Raw genomic sequence first — 10,583 nt, 5'->3', positions numbered from 1 at the left:
AGTGTAGTAAGTTAGATGCTCGCCTTGCGCTCAGAGATTCCGGGTTCAATTTAATTCAGACATCTAGATATAAAAATTTAGTGCTATAGTGATTTATTAGAGTGATTTATTTTATATCTAGTTGTATTCTGGGTAATTGAAAAAATGTTATCAATGGCCCACTAGACTTAAGTAAAATATTTTTTATTATATTTATTGTTATGAACAATATTAAAAAGTTTTCGAACATTTCATACCATTTTAGATTCACCAGATAATCTTCGATAAACATTTTTGAATAAGTCCACTTATAGTATACACACACACACGCATACACACACACCCTATATACTCACTGATACACTAAGATAAGCATTTAGCATACATATTATTATGTTACAATAAAGTTATCCTGTTAAATTTAATTGAGACACATTTTATATATATGTTCTACCGATATATTAAAACCAATGTATACATTCCAAAATGCTGTTTTTGTTTTATAAGAACAAAATAAAAATAAAACCCCATCTAATATATTATAAAAACTTTCAATCAACGGAGGATAGTAAATTAGCAGTTTAAAAAAAAAACAGCTGTTGAAAAATAAAAAAATATAGAGACATTCTCATCTTCCTATAGATAGATGATCGTACGGACGGCTGTCCTTGACTATTCTCGGCGCAGTAAAAAACGAAATGAGAGGTCACTGAATTGCGACTGAAATTTGAGGCGAGGAACGATGAACTGCTTGAAACTCACTCTTTCTACAATCTTACTGATTTAATATACCCAGAGTCGAGGGTCAGGTTAAAAGGAAGTATTATTGTAAGTTAACCAATAGGTGAATCTCATTCATCATTAATTACTTTGGAAACACAACATAAATGTATTATCATAATCGGATAACTATAAGTAACGCGTTGACCATTACTTCTTCAGAACAAATAACGTCATCCTCATCATCATACTTTCCTATCCACGTCTAGTGGTGTACAGGGCGTGTGCTGAAAGTCCAATATCAGCGTATCTTGATCATTTTTGTTACACGGAAGGTAAGTTTCTTGAAGTCTTACGCGTCACAATAAAATATCGTAGTGTAGAATCACTTTTAAAACTAGTACTTCACATCCATCCTGCCAGAAACCGAACCTTAGATCTCATGCATGGTAGACAAACATGCCAACCACTATCTACCTATCGAGTCGGAATCTTTCGTTCTGGTTCTATTTTACAATCAGAATCATATTTTTCGTCCCTCCAGACACAGACAAATAAAAACCTATGTTATTTTTATGATTAAAAAAAAACGTATTAAAATATAATAAAATTGAATATAAGAGAAATAAAAACATGGAGTCCATACACGAAACGCTTTACAAATATTATTTGAGGTAAAATCTTACAATTTTTTAAATAAGCTTTGATGAGTTTAGTTATTTTTAAATAATTATAATAAAAGTTTACTTACGAACAAAATAATTTATTTTCACACTAGAATATTTTATAGTCCCTGGACTGGTACCTGAAGCGAAAGACTGATCATCTCTTTATGTAACAAAAATGAACAAGATACGCTGCGATTGGTGTACCAATGCAGTGCCCTATGCACAATTCGGTGCGGAAAGGGAATTATGATGATTATAATATCATTTTATTTTTTATGAAATGCATGTTAACAATTTTTTTACTTTTTTCTTGTTAAATAATATAATACAACCATTCTTGACACGTGGTATTGTGGTGATTGAAAAGACACCAACATTAAAAATATTTTTAAAAAACGCCTTACTTAAAAAAAAAAACGTACATGCACAAAGTAATATTTTTAATTAAGTAAATGTAGGTAAAATATAAATTCATAAAACTAGATGAGTTAAAGAAAAAATGAAAAAGCAGAAAAAAAATTATGCTCCTAAACGTTATTCCTATCACAAATGTTATAAACATTTTCATACAAAATCTTAATTCGAGTTTCATGGTGGGTTTGGGAGATTAGGCAGCATAAAAATGTATTATTTTTCCATAATGTAATGGAGCATCGATCAATAAACGTAGGAAGATATCTCGAAGATTACGTAATTGTTTTTTGTAGAAACGTTCATGATCTCAGAAGATCGATGTACTGTGTTTAGGTGGAGCTATTGTAATATGTTGTACAGGTACATTCAATATTACAACAGTGATGATAGTTTAAGGTATTGAAATTTGAATACTATAAATTCGCACCGAGATGCGTAAATATTTTGTCTAAAAATTAATATTAACTCAATGCAATTTATACTGCAGAACAGTAAATTTAATTACAATGTAAGCGGGTATGCTAATTCACCAATCAATAATATTGCATTATTACTATTTATGAGAGATTTATTTCCGAATTCTTATTTTTAAATAGATTTATAGTGGACCTATAGAGTGTAAATATAAAATAAATTTTTAGAAATAAATTTTTGCGTTTTTATGATTAACTCAAGTATTTTAATTTTGAGAGCTAGCTGTAAATAACTTACTATTTGAAAATGGTAATTAAGTTTTGGGGTTCGAATCTCGGACTTCTGATCCGTAAGTCCGTGGCAGTAGCTACGAAACCACAACCTTTTGAATAATAAAAAAATATCACTACCTACTATGTTCATATAATACTACAGTACATCATCATCCTTAATTGCACCCAATGGTGCATATAACACTGCATTGGTACACCAAATTCAGTGTAACTTAATCATATATTACATCAAGGTAAGGTGATCAGTCTTATAGTTCAGGTGCCAGTTCAGAGGTAAGGAAATATTGGATAGGAAAACCACCTTAAAAATCAACATTTTATGTCGACCTTGCCAGGAATTAAATCCGGGATTATAAGCATAGTAGGCAAACACGCCAACTGTTACACTACGAGGTGGACTTACATCCACTTAATTAATTTTTTTCATATTTTTTACCAGAAAGTAGCCATTGAATCGAAAACAATCGTCAAAGATTCTGTTTCTCTTACAGGCCCTTGCCTGTTGTAGTGCAAAATGAAATACAAAAAAGACCAAAAGCCTACGCCAACAAGCAACAAAAGAATAGCCGTTGTATCCATTACAAATTACATAATATACCGAGCTTTACGTTAAATGTACATACTTGTCGCGTCTCAGCTATATTTATGTACATGTGTTTAAATACACCAAGGATGACATAATCGTAGAATGGGAATAATTTTTGTTTTTCGTTGACTAGACCCCAGTGATGTAATGGGTAAGACTTTTGATTAACTCATAGAGGGTTCCGGGTTCGGATTGCGGTGAGATTACAACAATTAAAATGTGATTCAACCTTTATCTGGGTGTTCTATGCTATAATACAGTACTTATCCTGCTATAGTGCAAAACAAAATATTCCCATTTCAGCACAATGGATAAAATGACAAATTAAATAAGGCATATTTAAAAAAAACAATTTTATGAAAAATAAATAAATATTTACAATTGTTACATTAGTACTACGATTTTTTTTTCGTGTCTATGAGCCTTTTACATACGTATAAAATAATGCAAAATATGAGTACGCAAACAACACAAAATTAAAAAATAAAACATTACAAAGAAATAAAAGAAAGTGAAGTTTTTAGAAATAAAGTAGGTGTTGAAAAATATAATGAATCAGAATTTGCGGTGAAAGAGAGAAATCGTTGTATGAGATGTAATTTTTTTTTATCCATAAACGAGTAAAATTTAAAGATATATAACTTAAAGAAATTAAGTATAAAAGCTTGAAACAGCTAGGCACATAATATAAATATACAATATAAACAATTATAACCAATGATTCTTTACCTTTTATAAATTCACACTTAAAAAAGTGTAAGGCAACGCATCGATAGATACACCAATCGTATCACAACAAAGAAAAAAAGAAAATACGAGAATATAAGTTCTCCTAAGAATATGTTATTCTACTGAAGAGGAATCTAAAATCAAATAACCACGCTCTTTTTTATAGACAATACTAAAAAGACGAAAAATGTAAATAGAATATTATATTATAGTGTCATTATACGGAAATTTATTTTTTTCGTTTCGAATATTTAAACGAATACCATCGAATATTTTTTTAACTACTACGGCTTGTATATACCTATATACAATTTTGCGACGATGATATTAATCCGTGCCGACTTGACCTTAAAGTTTGTATGTTACTTTTTTATTGTAATTTTGAATATTGATGTAGTTAATAAATTAAACTTTAAAGTGTATCGAAACACATTAAAATATAAAACGAAATTCATCAGTATTATCGTCTTGTAATTCTTTACTGTTTTTTGTCATTACAAAAATATTTCATCATCCTCTATTTTCATTCTTTCATGGGAAATTGGCGCATAAGATATTAAATAAGTTATCAAATGTATTTAAAAATTCTCCTCGCGGCTCGTCATTATCTTGGATTTTATTGATTTTTGGCAGCTCTCCCCAGATATAATTAATATCCACAAGTTTTTTCACACAGTTATGTAGTGATTTTGTTTTTATAAGATTCTTGCTTTTTCTATAATTTAATTCACCCACAAATAGAAAAAAAAGCAAACTTCACAAATGTTAAACAAACTTCGAGTAATTGAAGATTTGCCGTTATTTTGCACTTTTAATAAAGTAGTTTTCTTTTCCGACTAAGATTACTATTCTTTTTTACTATTTTATAATTCCACTTATATATTCAAAAAAATATTCAGAATGTGTTAATGGTGCAATTGATTGCATTAAACTGACAAAAAAAAGCATGTGCAAAGCTGTTGTCATGCAATTTGAATAAAAAATGTTTGGGTGCAAGTCGGTACTGGTTACAGTGCTCAAAATGAGTTGAAATATACTGTGCGAGCGTTTGAATTAAATAAACAAAATTCGAAAAATAACGGACATCCTAATAAATAAATTTTAAAAGGTGCATATAATACAGTAGGTACGTATATTTTATACTATTAAAATTCAATAAATCTGAAAAATACCTACATATACCTTCAAATACAACATGTCTGTAGCTGAGCGCGGACCATTTTATTTTATTTTATTTAAAATAGATAAATATATTGTATTTGAATAAGAATTACTTATTATGCAGTCAAATTCGAAAAAACATACAAAAAATATTTTCAAGTCCAAAACAATGTCATATCAGTTCAAACAGTATCCACGAAAATAATATCAAAGCAATTACATGCCTATTCATACTCTCTATATCAATGAAAGACCTTAAAATCACTAACAATATATTGCTTCAGATATACGATTTAGAAAAAAGTTTAGTCCTTGTAGGAAAGTTCAAAACCTATAGTCTAGAACGCAAAAAAACTCTACCATTATCTGCAGAAAGTGTATTAAAATAATATAACCATAGGTAATACGAGTATTGTATACATGAGCATATTTTTTAAGTACATAATATTTAAAAAAATTTAAAAAGGAACTAAAAAAGGTTTTGAAAAATTGTTCACTTTAAGTGCAATTATTTTATTATTTTAAATTATACCACAAATATTAATTTGTGGTATAGTTTAGAAAAAAATATTCATTAGAATACAAAATGTTTTCTTTGTTTCAAAGTTCATTAATTCTTAAGCTCCGAAGATTCCTGAAAACTGTTGAATTCAAAGCGGGGACTAAATGCAAATAACTGCCTCAAATAATAACGATAACTCCCTTATAAAGCAATATTTAGCTCATCCGTAAATTAATTTTATCCACAACTTCGTCTTTCCATAAAAGTATATGTTTTATTTATTGTGCATTCATAGAACATATCACTCTAGAAATATTTTATAAGAAATAATGCAAAATTTACTTTTAAAATATTATTTTTTTACATCTTCCATAAATATAATTTTAAAAACATCAAAATAAATCAAATTTACTGAAAACACAAAAAAAAAACATTTTAATTTATCTCCTAAAGATAAAGTGATCTTTACGCGGTTATGGATTGCCATCGACGATATGCAACGTAAAAACACACACCATATCTTGCAGTGTAGAAGATTTTCTTTCGGTTGAATAAACCTTTATCATTTTGTTGCAACTTATGTTAACACATAATATATAAAGAAATATTTTGTTTTGATACATTTTTTGAAATTTAAGAAAGCTAATGTTTTTTTTTCCATAATGTTTAACAATCTTGAGCATACAAAAAAACATTACGCCGAACACAGAGACAGGGGAAGGGTAAATTGGATTTGAGAATTTTTGGTAAAAAATATACATCGATCGTTATTATTGGTACGCGACCGCTCGATTTGACGTGTGCTGCAAATGGAAAACATTGAAGAGCTTATACACAATTTGATCCATGATTTCGCTTCCTAGGAGACCTCCGTGCAATTTTTCTTTGCATTTATATCGAATCTTTTCATGCGCTATCAAAAATAAATGTCAACCGCCGCGCCGAAGAAATTTTCTAATTAAAAATATGTTAATAAAATATTTTTTTGGTAGTCGCATGTGTGAAAAAGTTGTGATTGCATATAAATATTTTTGATGAAAATAATTTCTGTACCGTAAAGGATAAACGACGGAAATCACATTGAACGAAATGTTCAGGAAACAAGGTTTTGCTATTGGGCGATTTCCAAAACATCATAAATTTTGAACCAAATGGGATATTTTAAATCTATAATAAACTTTTGTTGTAAAACAATGATTATTGTGAAAATAATAGAACGTATTTAAATAGCATATTAGGGACCACTGATGATTTTTTACAATAAAACCAAGTGGACTTTATAAAAAACATTTTTACGACAAATGTGGACTCTGGAGTTTTATTCACGCACAAAATAACTTATTGCGATAATTTCCGCATATTTAACTTCAAAACGGCAAAAAGTGGACTTCCGAGTTTTATCCTCTAAGGTACAGATTCATATGTATAGAACGCCGTTCGCATATTTAATATTTTCGGGAGCTGACAGATTTCAATAGAGATGGAAAAAAAATTGAGAAGGAAAAACGGAAGTCTAAAAATGTACAGAGCTTATGGCCTGTAACTAGCTGGTTTAAAAACACTTTAAATAAGTACTGTGAAACATTCACCATCTTCTTATATTTATTTCAATAGAACTTTTAAAATAAATACAAATTAATACAAAGTTGTGAAAATCGTTTTCTTTTTATATATTGAAAAATACATTTTAAATTATTATTTTGGATGTAGTCACTTCAAAAGTCTATTGGCATGTTCCGGAGTATCAAGTGTATTGTTTTGTTTATTCAACATGGGTGTACTCGCACATTAAAAACAATTTTATTTTAGTATTTCATTATAATTTTTGAAATGTGTTTCTTATTTAAAATGTGAAGTTAAATAAAATATAGTGAATATTTACTTTACAAAAACCGCTAGATCTAAGAACTAAACAGAATGAATGATCTAACATAGACAGAGTAGAGATTTTAGAAAAAGTATTTACTCAAGCCAACTATAAGTAGTTCTGTAAATTAACATATTACAACAGAGATGAAGAACATTCAAGATAAGGTAATATAGAAGTTTAGGCATCTACAGGGCTTATGACATGTCAATGGCTGGTTTAAGTGACCACTTTACACACTGAGTAACATTCACCATTCTGCCCATAGATCTATATTCCTTAAACTCATTATCTGTTGATGTCAGTTCTGTTATTGCCAAAGCTTTTCTTCCCCGTTAAAATATGTGACAACTATAAATATTTTTAAGTATATTATGACGTATTTAGGTACTTATGACTGCTTTGACCAATATCGCAATTCAGACAAATTAATTAGGTGTGTACTTGATTTTTAATTTCTAAAATCTTTACATTAACGACTTACAACCGCTAACTCAATGTTTTCTAACAGTCAACAACTTATTTTCAAATTTTAATCTACGGTTGGAGAGGAATTATATTTCACGCCCAGTCCGTACGGTGGCCGAGCGCGAACTGATATTTGTAATATAATACCTCAAGAGCGCTTTTTAAAGTGATTCTTTAGATAAACAAATTTAATTGAAACATTTTAATTTGTAATTTAAGTGAAAAAAAATATTTTTTGAAATTTGAAATTTTTTGGTTGAATTTTGTTTCGAAACATCATTTTACTCTCACAGCCTCGCACCTCTGCTGGGACAGCATTCCACGCCATAGGGCCTGCGACCGCAAATGCTCGTTCACCGAATTTAGTGCTCTTCAATAGTAACACTTTGCAATATTTTTTCTACATATTATGATGTAAACCATCTGAGTAAATCTCCGTAGATACCCCGGTACCATATTTTACTTTAAAAAATTGATGGAATTTAATTTGAATTATCAAATAAGGAAGTCACAAAAACAATTTATTAATCAATAGAATCTCATTTGCAATAAAATTAGCTGTTTTAAAAAAGACAAAGCTTTTCAAATATATTTATATTTTATGTAATTTTTGATAAGTTTCACTTATAATTGTAAATCGTCATAAAACGGGTTGCAAACTTTAAACCTCTTGCCGCTTTTGTCCTGATATCCGCAATACTACGAGCGACAATTAATTATGTTTTTATGCTGGCATAGTACGCATGTTATCTAAAAATAAAAATAAGTCTACTTTTTTTATGTTCAAGACATGAAAACATTTCATCTTTATTATAGCAAAACACCGATTGAGCTGACGCAAGATGTTGACAATAATATGTAGGTAGTATTTTGTATTACCCAAGTTTGTTTTTCGAATAATCTCGAATCATCTCAGGGGCTTTATATTCTGTACCCAATTCGTTTCGTTAATTCATTCGTATTGTATGGGAGGGAACGAGAGTGAAATACAATTTTGATTGGATTAGATAAGATGGATATATGACGAACGAACGAACTTACGGAACGAAATCGCAACAGAATAAGCCTTCTGATACTTGTACTTTGAAGTATGACTCAACTTTTATCATAACGCTGACGTATCCTTAAAAACAAACATGCTTATGCTATCAACACTTTCACAATTTCATCGAAGTGGTTTGAATCACGGAATATATGTTAACTGGTAAAGAATCTCAAAATTTTTGTTGTACTACTTATAAGATTTTTTAAAACATTAATTCATACTGATTAGGTAAAAAAATATTTAAAAGAACAAAAAAAGATTCATGCTTATCTTGCAAAACTCTAATCTTCGAAAATATTTTTTTTACCGGAGTGTGAAAAAACAGAATAATATATATAATTTTTTTTTTTTGAGATTGGAGTTTTACAAGTTGGTCAGACGTTATGTATTGCTATCGTGATTTTCATGATACGTCAGTTGTAGGACAATATTTTTTATTTTCGGTTCAAGCTCTGGGTTTTGATAATAACAAATCTCTCAAACTTCTCGGTTTTATCAATAGAGTGACGGCGGACTTCAAAAATATTAATACTATCAAAACTCTTTATTGCTCACTAGTTCGACCCCATCTAGAATACGCTTCTCCTATTTGGTCTTCATTCTACAGGACTCATATTGACCATATCGAGTCTGTCCAACACCGTTTTCTAAGAAAAGTGGCATGGTTGCTCGGATTACAAAGGGGTAATTATTCTTATTTTGAAATAGAGCAATCTCTTAATCTGTCTTCATTGGAGTGACGTAGAACTGAGATGGACCTTATATGCATTTTCAAAATACTTAATGCTTTAAGTGATGTCCCATCTCTGTTGCAATCAATTTCTTTTCATGTTCCCAACCGTGTCACCAGAAGTCAAAATCTGCTATTTATAAAATCTTCTAAGAGCAACTTTGGTTTTTATGCCCTAATGTCCAGAATGTGTAGATGAGTCAATTCATCACACGACTTGGAATTCTTTGGGATAGATCTTCCGGCTTTTCGTAGATCTCTTCGCGACTAAACAGTGTGGGATGAAATTGGATTGGCATGGTTTAGCTCGAAGTGTTAGGTCTTTTGTTTTTATGAATATATAATTATTGTTTTGCCCTTGTTTGTCTTTGCTAAATAGTTTTAAGTTCTTTTTGTTCAGTTTCTTGCATTTATGTTTCTTCGTGTAACTGTTGTAATTGGCTTAGGCCGTATATGTAATAAATAAATATGCTTAATTAATTTTCTGTTGAATTTTTAATCTTTCAAGAAGCATGAAGAAATTAGTTCTTACTTTTTACTTCCAAAATGATAATAATTAAACTTATTTAAGTCTGTTTTTTTATACCAATCGACTGTAAATATTTATTTTCTCAGGAAAACTTTTATCTGATATTTTTTCGATGATTAATATTAAATTAATTTTAACCTAGATCTTTTAAAGATAATATTATTCGGCTGATGTGAACTATCGACTGAAATAAGGTATTTTAGTTTTTTTAATTCAAAATTGAAGAAAAATGCAAACATTGAAATCTTCGCGAATTGAACATATCTAAACTAAAAATCTTATACAATTTGTTCTATAAATCATTTGAATAAATCCGTTATATGTGAAATATAAATAAATAAGAAAATAAATTGTATTTAGTAAATTACAAATTTAAAAGCTTCAATTAAATTTATTTATCTATAGAATCACTATGTAAAGCACCTTTGAGGTATTATAATACGAAAATGGCGCTTTATAAGTAATCGATAATAATGAT

Source organism: Micrasema longulum, unplaced genomic scaffold (assembly GCF_059751315.1).
Source record: "Micrasema longulum isolate JH-2025_06_02 unplaced genomic scaffold, ASM5975131v1 h1tg000747l, whole genome shotgun sequence".
Taxonomy (NCBI): Eukaryota; Metazoa; Arthropoda; class Insecta; order Trichoptera; family Brachycentridae; genus Micrasema; species Micrasema longulum.
Note: the sequence above shows the minus strand (reverse complement) of the source record.